Below are 18,089 nucleotides of genomic sequence, written 5' to 3'. Positions count from 1 at the left end.
TTATGTGCCATTCACTAAATATTAATTTGTTTCCTACTACGTTCAGAACCATATGATCATAGATATTGACAGTAGCTAGAGATAAGTAAATTGACACATCCTGGGTTGGTGATTTTTATGGTTCTTTTACCAAGATACTAGCCTAGTTCTCTGCTCCCTTCATGGAGGGTGTGGGTGTGTGTGTATGTAACTCTTGGAAACCACAAATATTTTTAAGTGAGCATTTAAACTTTGTTAATCACACAAAACAAAATACATAAAGACATATTTCCTGGCCACAAGGATACAGTCTCAGTGGGGAAAAAGTCAACAAACATAAATCAATAGAAAATAATATAAAGCAATATATCACTTATTGCCTTGTTTTATGGCCTAATAGTTTCCATAGGAACTAAGAAGAGAAGGAGATAATTGGACCGATGTCAGACAAGAGTAAATGGCAGTAGTAGTGCTTTACTTAGTTCCTGAAGACAAAGAGGAAGTTACAGGCTAGAGATCTGGGAGGGCTTCCCACATTATTTAAAAAAAAAAAAAAGCATGAATTCAAAGTTTTCTTACATTTTCTGAAAAATGTTTATTCTCACATGGGGTGTTTTTACCCTCAGGAGACATTTAGCAATGTCTGGAGGCATTTTTGATTGTCTCTACTGAGCTGAAAATGTGAGTGTTGAGGAAAGTGGGAGTAACAATAGGGGGCAGATAAAGGCCAGGGGGAAAGTGGTGCTGCAGATATTCTTATGTTGCCTCACATTGGAGAGGATTATCCTGTCCAAAGTGTCAATGGTGCCAGGGTTGAAAAATCCTGTCCTAAATTTGTGAGTGAGGCAAGTGGGTTTCTCACGTCTCACATTCCATATCAGGTTGTGAGCCTTCACTGCATTTACCAGCCGTATAGGTGGTTTAGATTCAAACAAATAAAAAAAAGAAGTAATGATAAAAAGGTTGATTCTGATCTCTTTAATTTGCCTCAATAAAACACATGAAATGCCCTTAAGTACTTCACACAGTATACCACAGTGTGTACCACAGGGAAACATAGTGTCTTTCTATTTACTTAGGTCTTTAATTTCCCCCCTCAATGTTTTGTGGTTTTCAGTATCTGAGTCTTAAGTTTATTAATTATTTTATTCTTTTTAATTCTATTGTAAATTGGATTTTTTCTTAATTTCAGTTTTGGAGTCTTCATTAGAATTGTACAGAAATAGAATTCATTCTTTAAAAAACCACTTCATTGAGCTATGACTGGCATACAAAAATGGTACATATTTAATATACATATTTGATATATACCTGTGAAATCATCACCACAATCTGTGCTGTAAACATATTCATCATTTCCAAAAGTTTCCTCCTGGACTGTGTGTTGTGTGTGTGTGTGTGTGTGTGTGTGTGTGTGTGTGTGTATTGATAAAAACACTGAACAGAAAATGTACCCTATAAGCAAATTTATTAGTATACAACACAGTTGAATATTGAACAAGTTTGAAATGTGTGCATCCTCTTATATAGGGATTTTTTTTACATAAATAGAGTATAGGATTGTAAATGCACTTTCTCTACGATTTTCTTGACTTTTTAAAAATTTACTTTATTGAAAGAATAGAGCATATAAGATATATAACACAGAAAATATGCATTAATTGACCGTTTATGCTATCAGTAAGTCTTCCAGTCAAATAGGCTGTGAGTAGTTAAGGTTTGGGGAAGTCAAAATTTATAAAAGGATTTTCAACCACACAGGGGCTTGCCACTAGCCCCTGCGTTATTCAAAAGTCAACTGTACAGTTTCATTAACTATAGGTATTATGAAATACAGTAGATCTCTAGGATGTACTGATTTTGCATAACTGAACCTGTGCCCTTTGACCATCACCTTCCTGTCCCCTTGTCCCCAGCCCCTGGGAGTGATTATTCTACTCTGTACTTCTGTGAGCTTGACTCTTTTAAATTCTTTATACAAGTAAGATCACATAGTATTTGTTCTTCTGTGATTGGCTTATTATACTTGGCATAATGCCCTTTGCAATCATCCATATTGTCACAAATGACATTCTTTTTAAAAGCTGAATAGCATTCTATTGTATATAAATACCATATTTATCCTTTCATCTATTGTACATTTAGGTTGCTTCCATGTCATGGCTACTATGAATAATCCTTAGTGAATAGATGGGTACAGATATCTCTTGAAGATCCTCATTCCAATTCCTTTGGGTTAATACCCAAAAGTGGGATTGATGGATCAAAATGTAGTTTTCAGTATTTTTTATAATGTTTGCATCAATTCACATTCCCACCAACAGTGTTTATTTCCTTTTCTCCACAAACTCTTCAACACTTTTTATCATTTTTTTTTATAATAGCCAATCTAACAGGTGTGGGGTTATATCTCATCATGGTTTTTATTTCCATTTCCTTGATGACTAGTGATGTTGAGCACCTTTTCATATACCTATTGGCAATTTATATGTCTTCATTGGAGAAATGTCTTCTCCATTTTTTTTAACGTTCATTTATTTTTGAGAGAGTATGGAGGAGGGGTGGAGACAGAGGATCCAAAGCAGGCTCCACGCTGACAACAGAGACTGATGCAGGGCTCAAACTCACAAACCATGACATCATGACCTGAACTGAAGCTGGATGCTTAATCGACTGAGACAACCAGGCACCCCACTTCCCCATTTTTAAAATAATTTTCTTTTGTTATTAGAATTCTTTAAACATTTTGGATATTAACCTTTATCAGGTATATGGTTTCTAAATATTTTCTCCTTTTCCATATGTTTCCTTTTCAATTTGCTGGTTGTTTTCCTTTGTGCAGCAGCTTTTTAGTTTAGTAACCCCATTTGTCTATTTTTTGTTTTTGTTGTATTTTTTGTTCTGTGTTTTTGGTATCGTATGCAATAAATAATTGTTAAGCCCAATATGAAGAGATTTTTGTTTTATGGTTTCAGGTTCTGACATCTCAGTATTGAACTCATTTTGAGCTGATTTTTTGTGTATGGTGTAAGATAAGTGTTCAATTTCAGTCTTTGCATCGTATATCCAATTTTTAGACACCATTTATTGAAGAAACCTTTCTTTCCCCACTTTCTATTCTCGGTACCCTTGTCAAAGATCACTTGTCTATATATACAAGGGTGTATTTCTGGGTTCTGTATTCTGTTCCTTTTGTCTATGTGTCTGTTTTTATGTCAATATCATACTATTTTGATTACTGTATGTTTGTAATACATTTTGAAATCAGGAAGTGTGATGCCTCCATCTTTGTTCTTGCTCAAAATTGTCTTTGGCTATTCTGGATCATTTTTTGGTTCCATATGTATTTAAGGATTTTTTTTGTTCTTGTTACTTATGTAAAAAAATGCCATTGGGATTTTGATATAAATTTTATTGAGTCTAAAGAATGCTTTGGGTAGTATGGCAATTTTAATAATATTAATTCTTCCAATCCTTGAACATGGAATTTCTATTGTATCTTTTAAGTTTTTTCATCGTTGTTTTGTAGTCTCTCTAGGGCTTACAGTACACTTCCTAACATATCAAAACCTATTTGGGGTTTTAGATTTATACTAAAGTCCAGTAAAATATAGAAGGTTGAGTAATATATATTTTTTTATATTCAACCTTGTAGAGTTATCATTAAACCTATTAGGTCTTTACATATAACAAACCCAAGAATGCATACTTATAATTATGACTTTTTTATCACATGTCTTTTAAAGAAGCTGACAGAATAAAGGAAAAGAAGTGTATACTTACAGAATTTGTTATATCAACCTTCTTAATTACTACTCCTTAATTGCCTCCAATGGATTTCAGTTGCCTTGTGATATAGCTTTTTTCAAACCCACATATTTGTGCTCTTATTGTTAAATATACTTCATAGATATGTGTTATAATTTCAATAATATGACATGTATATATTACTTATGAAATTGTTTAAATAATAGAAGAAAGGATAAGTAATTCATAATTATACTCTTATTTATAATTACATACACACACCTGCATAGTTACCTTTACATTTTGTGTTTATGTATTAATTCAAATTACTGTCTAATGTCACTTACTTTCAGCCTAAAGAGTTTCTTTTAGTACTCTTTGTAGGACAAGTCTGTTAGCAAAACATTGTATAAACTTTTGTTTGTTGTGAAATGTCCTTATTTTGCCTTTATTTTTGAAAACTAGTTTTGGTGGAGAGGATTTTTGGTTGATTTTTTTTTCACTTTTGGCATTTTGAATTTGTCAACCCTAATTTTTCAAGCCATTGTTTCTGATGGTAAGTCAGCTATTAATCTTACTGGGGTTCACTTATCGGTAATGAGTGTTTTTCTCTTACTATTTCAAGATTTTAAAAATTTTGTCTTTCTACATTTTCATTTGATTTGTTTGGATATGTATCTCTTTGTTGATTTTCTTAATTGTATAGATGAATATTTTTCATTACATTTCAAGTTTCAGCAACTATTCGAATTTTTTCTTTCCTTTTTTCTCTCCTCTATTTCTATCATTTTCATTACACATATGTGGTTGTGCCTAATGGTGTCATATAGTTCATTGAAGCTCTTTGGTTTTTCTTCATTGTTTTTTATCTTTGGTTTTCAGACTATACATTATCTATTGGTATACTTTCCAGCTTATTTTGTAAGCTGAAAATTCTGTTGAGTCCTTCTATTGAATTTTTCATTTCAGTTATTATACTTTTCAACTTAAAGTTTTCATTTGGTTCTTTTATAAGATTAAAAAAAATTTAATGTTTATTTATTTCTGAGACGGCGAGAGACAGAACATGAGTGGGGCAGGGGCAGAGAGAGAGGAAGACACAGAATCAGAAGCAGGCTCTAGGCTCTGAGCTGTCAGATTAGAGTCTGATGTGGGGCTTGAACTCGCAAACTGTGAGATCATGACCTGAGCCGAAGTCAGTTGCTCAACTGACTGAGCCACCCAGGTGCCCTGGATTTTTTTTTTTAATAATAGTTTCTATTTGATAAAACATTGTTATTATACCTTAATTATTTGGGCCTGGTCCCCTTCAATTTTTTGAACATATTTTTTTTATTTATTTTTATTTTTTTAACATTTATTTATTTTTGAGACAGAGAGAGACAGAGCATGAACAGGGGAGGGTCAGAGAGAGAGGGAGACACAGAATCCGAAGCAGGCTCCAGGCTCTGAGCTGTCAGCACAGAGCCCGACACGGGGCTCGAACCCACGAACCGTGAGATCATGACCTGAGCCAAAGTCGGACGCTCAACCGACTGAGCCACCTACGCGCCCCAATTTTTTGAACATACTTATATAAAATAATAATTGCTTTGGGGTGTCTTTCTTCTTTGCTAAATGCAACATCTGGATGCCTGCTAAATAAATTTTTGTTTCCTGTTTATTTGTTTTGTTTTTGATCATGTCTCATGATTTTTGCATTTTAGATAATATATTGTAGTACTCTGGATAATGATCCCCTCACCAGGGAGTTGATGTTGTTGTTTGTTTGGTAATTTATTTATTGAGTGACTTGACTGAATTCTGTGAAGTCTATTTTCCCTGCATTGTGTAGTTTTTGTTTTTTTATGCTCAGGTTTTTTTCTTATTTTCATTTTTTAAGCTGACTATCTAGCCATCACTCTTGTTTCAGTGTAAGACACTTACTGGACAAAAGTTGTGTTTAAGCTGCATTAGCCAGTGAAATTGTTGCCCTTACCTTCAACTGCGTATGTGTGTTAGGGGGAATGGGGGGTAGACATTGGATGCTGCTGTTATCGTTCAAGATTACCATTCAAAGAATTTACATTTTTGCCACGTGTTGAACCAGGGACTGGTAGGTTGGATATTTTCTCTTTAATCACTGCCAAAAAGGTATGTCTTTAGGCATACCATAAGCTCACAAACATCCAAGGGTTTGTGTGATTTTGTTTTTAAGCCTTGCTTCTTTATTGCCCTTGGGTCAGTGTTGCTTATTTTCAGTCAGTGTTTGGTCAGACATTATGCTTAAGTTCCTCATTTCACTGAGGATTCCACTTTCTGTTGATTCATCTGCATTTCGTTTGTGTAATGTTTTTAAGCATTCCTCATGCCCTGTTCTGATGCTTCTGAGTCATTGTCTAGCACTTAATGTCCAGTCTTCCCAATCCCAGAGAGTGACTGTGATCTTACGATGGTTCTTTGCTGTCTCAATTCCTGGTTCTTTTTGTTAAATTCCGTATTGCTGTCTTTTCACTTGTAGCTACAGTAGGAAGGAGCTAAAACTTCCTGCTTTATTTCCCTCTATTATTTTGAACAGTGTCATTAGGCATGGAACTATTCATGTTCTATTCTAAATGAAATCAGTCCCCACAAGCTGAGCTACGAAACTCTCGTCCTGTGACCTCTTTGACAGAACCAGTGGACTACTTCACAAGAGCCAAAAGTGAGTTCTGCAGTACCCTTCCCCTGTAGTGACTGCCATAGCTACTCTGTGAATAGTTTACCTGGTAGGGTAAGCCCTAGTTTTCTTGGCTTGCCCTTCTGGCTTAGAATCTTTACCATAAGTACTAGCCGGGTTGTGAGTGTCCAGGGCTCAGTGTTTGCATCTACCAAACTTTGAGTAGAACTTCTGCCCAACACATCAGGGCCAGGCGGAGGAAGGATGCTCTAATCATCTTAGCTGTGTCTGCCCCAAACAGAGCTTCTGCAGCTGGGGGTTAAGAGAGATAAAGTGTCAGCAGCTTGCTCACTTGAGGTGAAATTGTAGCCCCAGACTGGGAACAGGAAGGTGAGAACCTTCTTGATTCTACCTGTCTGGAACAGAGGGCCAGGGATAGTTCCCATAAGATGAAGCCATTTATATTCGGGAGCTAGGAATGGCTCTAAGACCTCAGACTCTGATGTTGTTGTTGTTTACATAGATTTAGTAGATTCTCTTGAATGAATGTTTCTTATTTGCTATGTACTCCTAGGAAATCTCTAGAGACTTTAAATGCTCTGTGTGTGTGTGTGTGTGTGTGTGTGCACGCGCGCGTGTGTCTGTGCACATTTTCTGGGGAATAGAGTCAGTTGTGTTCCTCACTTTGCTATTTTAGAAGTCAGTTACATAACATATGTATATGTGTCACTGCTGACTTCATCTCAAACCCTAGTGATATTAAAGTGTTCTGTGCTCACAAAACAACTATCCTACAGAATGTGAATAGATTCTGTGGGAAAAAAAACACATCACAAGTAGCTGCATAACAACTGGAAAGTTGCATGTTTCAGGGATGTAAGAGAGATAGAGAAAAAGTGGGTCAGATGTATGTTGTCAAAGCAGGGCAATATCACAAAAGCTGCTGAAAGAGACAAAATAAAAAAAAAAGGAAAGCGAAGGAAAGAATATTTCTAATTACTATTTTAAAATTATCTACTTGATTCACAGTATTAAAATTATAAATAAAATGTTGTATTAATATTTAATATACATATGCCTGTTAAAACAATTACCCATTAAATCTCTTGTGTGCCATTAAGCCATTTATAAAATTCAGGGGAATCATGCTTTAAGTATCGAATTATCTTGAGATTTTAAAATGTATTTCTCACAGCTTCAGAGAAATATAAACTTCCTCTGGCTTTACTCTCTGTGCATATTAAACACTGGTTTAGAATATTCCTTAGTTGATAGTTTGTTCTTCCTGAAATACTGCCTCTAGAGCAATTCCTAATGACAACCACTCCTCTGAACACTTTATTACAACTGCTTATCAATTAATTAATGAACAGAGGGATATCTTTAATGAAGCTTCTCACCTTTTTGGGAAGGCCAAATTAAAATCAGAAATCCCCTCTAGTGTGAAATAACAATTTTCCACTTTAAGCTAAATGATGTTATCAAAACCAAAATATCAACTGGTATTTTCCTATGTACTGGCCACTTTTTCTAGTGTTCTCTGTTTCTAGAAATAACAGCACCATGTGTATATGGTAGGTCTAAATGCTCTTCACATAACTCACTAGGTTAAATCACAAACCATAGAGGCTATGGCTCTATGTCTGCTATTGTTGAATAGAAATAGAATAAAAAGTCTTCCAATATAATAAAAAACTTCAACCCACAGCTGTATAACTGCTTAAAATTTTTGACAGGTAAGGAATTATCAAGATGGCATAAAGAGTATAAAATGATAGAGAAGTTTCTGTTCTAATATAGAATAATCTTTCTAATAGGATGTGTCATCTTCTGGCTTTCCATGAAAAATGATTACTCGCCTGATGATTATATCTTTATCTACCCAGGATACTGATCAGTCAGTGACTTTAATCAATATAAACTCTGGATAATTTAGGGTTCAAAAACACTCTGTAGTCAAATACAGAATAAACTTCCCAGCATCTTACTTGAATAGACAACGTAATACTGTCCTAGTCAGTATTTTTTAACATTTATTCAAATGTAATTTATTTCTAGATAAAGATAAATTCATCTCAATTAGGTATAGCATTCTATAAAATATATTCAAAAGTCCCTTATATAGTGCTTAGTTCCTGTATGTCAGGCCCTATTCTAAGCGTGTCTCTAACAATTCCCTTAACCTATCGAATAATGCTATGGAGTCAGTATTTTCATTATTCCTCTTTCATAGAGGAACTCCCATAAATTAACTGTGGTCAGGAGGATAGTTCCCCACCAGGAGTCACAATGAAGATAAATGCCAAAGCTGAAATTGTGTCACTAAATCTAGGGTACTACCTACCGTGCTATCCTACCTGTTTTTCGGGAAAAAAATCTCTAAAGCTTTTCGTCTGATTTCTTTTTTAATGACATGTTTCATTATCGTTACCATCAATACATTAAAGTACTGGATGCTGCTGTACAATCTGTTCTGTACAAAATTAGTCCCTTTGTCTTCCTTTTAAAAGTTTCCAGGTAAGTGTGGCCATGGATTAACTAAATTTAATATGTGTTGTTATAACGATCCTAATTATATTATGTTTGAAAGATTTTGTTATTTTGGCTGATTATTTCCTTTGCCCCTGTAGGGAGAAAGCTGTGTCATTTCAGGACATTGTCCAATACAGTTCGTTACCACACCTATAAAAGAATTTCCATCACACTTCTCTTTCCTCTGGCTCTAAATATGCAGTGTATTTTTTCTGCAGCTAATGAAGAATTGAAAGTCCTCCAGTGTCATGTTTGAGAGTGCTGAGGGTATTCAGTGGAAAGTGAAATACTCTAAAGGAAAATGAAAACTATTTTTGGGGAATTTGTTTTAAAATCATTGAAAATCTATGAGTAGCACATATGCTAAAATATCTATAATCTGTTTTTAATATACTTGAAATTTTTTTTCTGATGAGAAGTATTTTCCTATTTGATTTCCTGATTAAGGTTCAGTAAGATGTGCATATAAAAATAATAAAATATACGCTGTATGAAATATGTCCTACACATGATGTCTTTTTTTATTGGCCAACGTTTATGTGTGTGTTAATAACACCAGATGTGCTACTGAAGTCACATTTACTTAAAATAATTTGAAACTCTATCAGGAAATCATTGAGAAAGAGGGAGAAATTGGGGTAAAGAGAGATTGGATTTCTTGGGGTATAAGAAAGCATTTTACCTAAAGAATCACTTTTTCAAACTCTACCTCTTCAAGATTCTGACAAAATAATTATGTTGATGCTTTTCATAAATTCTATGTATATGTTTCTATGTGTGTGTGGACAAGTGTAGGGGATGAATAAGTCTTTAGCTGAGTATCACTATTGTATTTTTAATCCTATCATTTAAATAATAGATTTTACTCTTTTAAGTTTGCCATACTGTTTTCCTTTTTATCTTCTAATAAAATTGAAATACTTCAAAGCAGTGGCTTATGATAGGTTCTATTATTTTGGCTTTTCCCCTTATTTTAATTTGGACATTTATTTTTAATAGTGTATGTTTTTCCCCAAGCTGTAACCTTTTCTAGATTCACATATATTTAAGGCATTTGTGCAAGAGAACTTTCTTTGCATGTTAACGTAATGAAGGCATAGTGTAAGGAAAACAATGAGTGTCTTTCTTATCTAGCAGACCTGGGCTTTGACCATACTTTGTTAGCCATGGGATTTTTTATTCATTCCTTTTTGGAATCCATTTCCTCATTTTAAGAAAGTCTCAACATTTATTTCATGGAATAGTTATGACATTTACATTTAAATAAAGATGATATACACACATGGATATATGCATAAATGACATTTATCCCAGTAGGTAAACTACTGTTAATGTTCAATAAATTTTTATTTCCCTTAAATCTTATAATCATTCATTTATTAATTTACTTATCTATATGCATTTACCTGTTCAGCTTATCAGGACTTCACTATATCCTCTTCCTGTATAATTTTGTAATGCACACATAAATAAGATAGTCTGGCCCCACAAAACACACAAATGGAAAGAAATTGAAGATAAATAAATTGATAGATGTGATAAATGCACTAAAATAGATTCATTCAAAGAGTGGGTTTTTATTATTTTTGATAATCATGTGCTTCATTTTCAAGAGTCTACTCACATTTTCTTTTCAGAAGTCTATATGTAAGTTACACATTTATTAATAAAGTGTATTCCTAAATATATCTTAAATATTTTAATTTTAAGTGACCTAGCAAAAGCATACATTAGAAATTTGGTTTTGTCTATGCAAACATGTTTTTGACTTCTTTTTGAAAAATAGCATTTAAATACATTTGGATGGCTCTATTTCTAATAGCTAAAAACTCCCCCATTGAAATTAATGAAGTCTAATTGACAACAAATGCTCTGCTGAAATGAATAGGTTTTATTACTGAGTCATCCTTACTGGAATGAATGGCATTGGTAGCATATAGATCACATAGTTAGAGAAAGAAGGGACCCATTAGATTAGTAAGTCTGGGTTGTCTGCTTGGTTAGGATATAGTCCCCAAATAGAGGACAGAACATTTGATCTTAGCCAAAAGGCCATGAACAAAAGCTATTTTAATTTATTGCAATTAAAATGAATGGGATTCAATCTAACACATTTATGAGGATGCGATAACTATCGAATCACATTCATTTCAGTGGGGTGCGTTAGTCATCCAATTCTATTCATTTCCATGGGGATCCATTATTTATCGAATCACATTTATTTAAATGGGGATTCATTAGCTAAAAAATCTAATTAGTTTCCATGTGCATGCATTAGCTATCATGTCATCCTTCCTTTCAAAGACAATTCTCTAGTTATCAAATCCCATGCATTTATGTTTGGATTGGATTCTAGAGTTTGAAAAGCTGTTACTCTTAATTAAATGGTTGCAATAAACTGTTATCGTTATTATACTGTTGCATATTTAAGAGTATTTTCTAAATATCCAAAAAGACTTAGTCACCCCAGTTTTCAATAGCTAAATGAAATGATCTTGCAAACAATAAAACATTTAATTTAGCAAATGTCCAAAGGTCCAACATGATTTTTAAAATATAAGATGGTATTATCTCTCTGGGTCAGACTCTCATTTTTTTTTCCCCTGAAGCCTAGCTATTTGGTGAAGTTTTCATGTTCAGAGAGATTTTGGAAATGAGGGGGAAAAATGCCAACCTGCTAAAAGACCATATGATTAGGTGTTTAGATTTATGAGTTATGTTTACTAAGCTCAAGCAATAGTACATGTGTCTTTAGAATCCTAATCAGACGGATTTCATTGTCACTTCTTGGCCACAATTCCAACTCTTCAATTATTCAAAACGATCCGTGTTTTGGAGAAACCAGAGCTTGTTTATGCCAGGTTTACATAACACCAACATAAAGGGATAACTGGAAATTATCCTTTGCTGAGGTAGATGAAGCAACAATAGTAGTTACTTTAGACAAACACACCTTTCTTAAATTATCTTGATATATCTCTGATTTATTCAGATAACTCTAGCTTTCTCTGGACTTAAATATCTTTTGAGTAATAAAGTGATTAAGTCGCTTTAGTTTTTGAAAAGTTCAAGGACATAGAATAATGTGAACATATTATATCTGTAATATCTTAAGGCTATGTTCACCCAAGGGAACTTTGGATTACTGTGAGTACAATCCTTCAAGGTGGTTATTGAGTTATTTAGCTCTTTTCAACGTTATTTTCGTATTTCACAGGTTCAATAGCCATAAACATGTTTCTTGAGTTACTTTAGATTTAGCAGTGCCATTTTTGTCTAAAAAGTTTTTAGTGAGAAAAGTACACAAAAGAAATGTAGAAATTGTATATAAGTCCTTTACACCAGCATAAGCCAATAAAATTATGTGCGCTGGCTGCTAATAATTTGATTGCTTTTCAAATTCCATCTTTTAAGAGTTAAGAACAACATAATCCTGTTAGCCTTTCTGTAATATTTGGATATTGAATCAATTATTATATTTAAAAATAAAAAAAAAACAGCCACAAAATATACATTTATAATGATATGCTGAAAAGTCAAAATGTCTAGACTTGGATTTGACTAATGCCATTTGTTAACACTGAGACCTTGTAAACTTAATTAATTGCTGGTGCCCCTATTTATCTATAATATAAGAATAAAATCAAATCTACAAATTCATCTGTAGAACTATGTTATCTAATCCTTGTGAATAGCTTACTTTGGTACCATTGTACATGTTCACTGTAATACCTGTAAAAATTGGTAGGAACTCAATGAATGTAGTATGTGCTCAGTATAATTAGCTTTTTTATTATTACTAAGTTTTTAAAAAGACAAGGAAAGCAATTAGTAATAAACTGTCATCCTGGGAATGCTTTCCTTCATTTTTCTCTTATGAAAACAACTAAGATCAACGTGTTTCAAAATGTAATGCCGCTACAACTTAGAAAAAGCCTTGGCTTTATCTATACTATCAGTATTTTTATGTGTAATTATTTCTGTAAAATTCCTATTTAGAACCGAAGGCAAATAAAGATCATTGTTGATTTATTGGCATATTGTATTCTATAATTATTGTAGAACTTAGAATTTGTTTTCTTACAAAACTCGGTAATTGTTGCCTTTGATTCAGTCAAACAAGGCATTGATAAGAGGGTTCTGAGTCGCTGTGGAAAGCAAGTAGACACATAACTAAATGATGTCCAAGGGATCCCGGGTTTTTCTTGCCTTGAGAGAAAATGTGGAAGTGCTGAGAGGGTCAATACACTAACAAAAGTCTGGAGTTGAAATGACCCTTATTTAGGAACTTCAACATCAAAGAGAAATTATTGGTGCCTTGATCTAGGGCCGTGGGTATAGGCATGTTTCCTGATAACTATTCATACATCCATGGTTAACTGATGGCATTAAGGAGCAACCCAAGCTGAGTCTCATAAGCCACATTTATCATTACCACCTAGCTATCTAATTTATACCCAGATACGAAGTCAGAAAGAAACAGGGAAGAAATGGGATTCTGAAAGATCAAGTCTTTCAAGCAACTGAATGTCCAAGGACATGTTTAAATTATTGGTTCCAATGGAGAGTATCAGCTTCAGCTGTTCTGATGTCCCTTGCTTTCAAGCTAATGAAGTATAAGATCATTTACAGAAAAATACAGAGACTTTCTTTGTACTTTTTAGTGTTATATGATGAATCCAATAATTGTGTCATACTCATTTAACTCATTATGTACTCTACACATTATTTTGGTAAAACTGCATCCCAGAATTCGTCAACTTTTCATGTCATGTACCCTTTAAATGCACATCCCACTTAAGTGGTGGGAGTTGAATACTTTAAATGGGGAAACAAAATTATATGTAGCTTTTCTCAGTGTTCACAGAACTAAGCCGCTCTGTAAGGATCTCCTACTAAATAGTATTCTAAATTTCTGCTTTCCTTCAGATAGTGGTAGACAACTTTCTCTCTGTCATGGGACCTGTGGACATTTCTTCCTTACCTGGTCTAGATTTCAGCTTTTAAGACCCCAATTAAAAATAACGACAATCTCTCTCTTACCTTTCTACTGCAGGCAATGGACCTGCCAAATCCTCATTTTATAACCTAATATGAGCCACTTGTCAGGCCATCCTCTAAAGATGATTAAAATAGAAACATAATTCCATTTCATTTTCCAGAATTGGTTTCTCCCTATAACTCCTACCAAGAATGACCACCAGAACACAGTAATTAGGCATCGCATCATGTACCAAAATCTAGGTTTCTTTCTGTGTGTGTGCGTGTGTGCGTGTGTGCGTGTGTGCGTGTGTGTGTGTGTGTGTGTGTGTGTTTCTTACTGTAAGTGAAGGAGGGGGACAGAGAGAGAGTGAGAATCCCGAGCAGACTCCACACTCACTCGATCCAATGACACCTGACAGGATTATGACTTGAGCTGAAATCAGGAGGCAGATGCTCAACTGACTGAGTCACCCAGATACCCAAAAATCTAGGGTTTTTTTTTATCATTAAATGACACTGAGTATAGTCTACTATCTAAACAGTGCAGGTAGGACTGGCAGTCCAAGTGTGATCTTTAGTGTTCTGTCACCAGGAAAGGATATGCCTTAACTTTCTTAATTTCAATGTGCTGGTTCTACAATCATTTCAAACATCTTTATTCCCAGAATAGGATCCTTGCTCTACATTTTCATCATTAAAAGAACCATGAAAATGATTTTTCCAAAACCTAGGACAGATAGTTTTCAACAGTAAGTTCATTCACAGCTATTATTAGAAAAAAAAATTCAGTTTTGAAATAACAATCGTCACTCATCAACTTTACCCCCCCCCATTTTATTTTCACACACACATCATATTTATTTTTACTACCAATGTACAAAAAAAGGAGCTTAAATATTATCCAGGGAATTGCAATTCATTATGAACTGGTAAGGGGAAGAAGGGATGAATTGGTTTATAAAGGTTGGGTCCCTCCTAACAATCTGACAGATCTTCTTAAGTGGGATACTTCTGGCCAAAATTAACAATGAATTGCTTTCATTACAATCAGATGTCTGAGAGAATGGTCTACCTGTTACTTCTCTTTTCATTAACAATATCATTACTTTCATCTGAACTTATTTCTATCTTGGCCCACTGTGAGATAAAACATAATCTCAGAAATTTTAACTTTCAGTTTCCACTAGGAATTTCATGATTTTTCTATGATGTGTTATTGATCATAAATATGAGAAACAGAAGCAAGTGCTAACTTTTATTAACTAATTTGCTTACTTAGAATCATTAATAAATGCAAATATCCATTTAAAACCTATTTTTACTTACAGAGATAAAATTATCCTATATTTCAATGTAGGATTTCAGCTGTTTTGTAAGTACCATTCCAAGAGCCTTGTTTTGGAAAAATGTGATGAATACATGATTGTAGAATAAAGAGCCAAATGAATCAAGGTAATATTTGAGATCCTTCCACATTTACTATTTGCATTTTCTTTGCTTATATGTAGCATTCACTAAATATATAAAATATTGTAATATTCAATCATTTTTTGTATTATTCTTTAACTTCAAAGTAAAAGGACCATAGAACCATATTTACTTTGACTTCCTTAAAATTGTCCTTAGCTTAAAAAAAATTGCCCTCAGCTTGACTAAGCTTATATAGATTTCTTCCAGATATAAGTCCCTGACCTGCCTTTTCTTAGAGCATTAAATGTAGACAACTTTCATGGCTAAATTGTTCCTCTGTTCTTAAAGATGTAAATCTTCTCTCAACCTCTTACCGGTTTTACAACACAGGATTGTCCCAGGAATGTCAAAGGCGCCATCCCTTTGAAATGGAATAATTAAGAAGGGTAGAGGCCCTGTTGCCGAGTCTGTATAGGAGGGCAGGAGCCCAGCTATGAGAAGTGCCAATCAACAAACACAAATGGCCTAATCACACTGACTAACCTCTCCTCTAACGCCACTCTTCAGTACTCTTCCATCAGCTCATCCTCAGCTTAAAAATTGCCACCTTTGTGTCATTGGAGTTCAGTTCAATCTTTCCCCATTGCAATAGTGTTACATAAAGTCTCCCTTGCTTAATACCTTCTGGTGCAACTTTTTTTGGGCAATATTTGCCTCGTTCATGACTGTGAACCCATTATTTAGTATACTGTATTACTGAGTGCTTATTATGTACCATGCTGGAAATGACAATGACAAGATGGAGTTCGGTTCTTCTCTCAAGAATCTCACTATGTACTAAAAGATGCAGGCCTATAAACCAAAGATTATAATACAGAGTTTAGAGTAGAGTGACTTTTTCATTTCAATTAAACTATACATTGATTAAAGTACATGCGTGTGTGTGTGTGTGTGTGTGTGTGTGTAGGGGGGTGTGGATTGATCCACCAAAGTCTGTAGGAGAAATACAAAAATACACTGAAGCTGCAGTTTGAGACCCAGAAGCCCATTTAGGGGAATTATGCATTCATCCTATAGATTTGTGTCTTCGTGTCCCAGTTAGGGAAAAAGCTTCTGCATCTGAAATATAACCTTTCATGTTTTTCTGGAAGGCGGATATGGCGGTAAATGGCAGACAAGGAGGTGTCTCTGGACTTAGTACATTTCAAAGTTTGGAACAAGTTGGAATAGCTTTAGTTATTTTAGTCTATATCTATGGGTATACGTCAAAGACAATATTTATATGATAACATTTATATTTCTTCACATGTCAGCACAGCAGCAAGAATTCATAGCATGATGGAGAAGTTATGGAGTTAAAAGATCTTGGTTCTAGGGGCACCTGGGTGGCTCAGTCAGTTAAGTGCCCAACTCTTGATGTCAGCTCAGGTCATGATCTCATGGTTCATGAGATCAAGCCCCATGTCAGGCTCTGTGCTGGCAATGAAGAGCCTGCTTGGGATTCTTTCTCTCTCTCTTTCCCTCTGCCCTTCCCCTGCTCACATACTCTCTCTCTCTCAAAATAAATAAATAAACATTAAAAAAAAAGATCTTGGTTCTTGTAGGCAATGTTCTTTCAAAAGTAACTTTAAGATTTGGAAAATTCACTACCTTTATGAATCTCTCAATATTCTCAGTTATGAATTGAAAATGTTGAACTAACTAAATCCAAAATACATATATTTAAAAAAATATTTTACCGTGTTCTATTCCAAGAAGAAAAAAAGCTGATAGAAAATATTTTTTACATATATCTGGTGACTATGTTTTTTTTTATATTTTAGTGATTTTCTTTAATATTTTTTGACTATCTCATATGCAGGTAATAAGGCTCTTTAAATTCTAGTTCCAGCCTATCTCTATAAATTCATCTTTATTAACAGCCTTCTCTTATTCCCTAAGATCCATTCGTGCCAAAGTTTTCATGAGTGTCTTGCATGCCAGGGCTTTCCTATTTTCTATGATGGAATTCTCTGAGCATATATTTTTTTATCCACAAAAAGTTCTCTATTCTCTCCTCTGTTAACCATTCCTACCCTGGTGCTCCAGGCAAAAGCAAGTTGCTGCCTCTTTTGTCTATATTCCCACATATCACACCTCTATAAAAATGCTCTATAAAATGAGGTGAGTATATGACATCATGAAAGAGCTAACCATTCCAGAGACACCCAGTCCCCAAATGTCAGCATTGTCTCTTTGAGTTATATCTATGAGGTCAATTTGTTTAATATCCCTCAGTCTTATTTTTTAAGTTTATTTATTTTGAGAGAGAGAGTGAGTGAGTGCAAGTGGGGTAGGGGGCAGAGAGAGCGGGGGAGAGAATTCCAAGCAGACTCTGCTGTCAACACAGAGCCCCATGTGGAGCTCAAGCTCACAAAGTAGGAGAGTCAAGATCAAAAGCCAATTGCTTAACCAATTGAGCCACCCAGGTGCCCCATCTCAATCTTATTTTTTACCACAAGAAGATACAAATTCCTGCCTTAGATTATTGGGATTATTAAATGACAGTGTATGTAGTTGCTCTAACACACAGTAAATCCCCAGTAAATGTGCCCCTCATCCCTCATATTATCATATTCAAATCATCATTAGAAGGAATAAATGTGTAATTCATGACCCATGACTTAAGTAAACAAAACTCTCTTTTGTATCTTTTTTTAAAGTTTTTAAAGTTTTTATGGGCGCCTGGATGGCTCAGTAGGCAGGTCATTACCTCACGATTTGTGAGTTCTACCCTCACTTCAGGCTCTGTGCTGATAGC

The sequence above is a fragment of the Prionailurus viverrinus genome, chromosome A1 (genome assembly GCF_022837055.1).
Source record: "Prionailurus viverrinus isolate Anna chromosome A1, UM_Priviv_1.0, whole genome shotgun sequence".
NCBI lineage: Eukaryota > Metazoa > Chordata > Mammalia > Carnivora > Felidae > Prionailurus > Prionailurus viverrinus.
The sequence above is the reverse complement of the archived record's forward strand: the minus strand, read 5'-3'. Positions refer to the sequence as shown.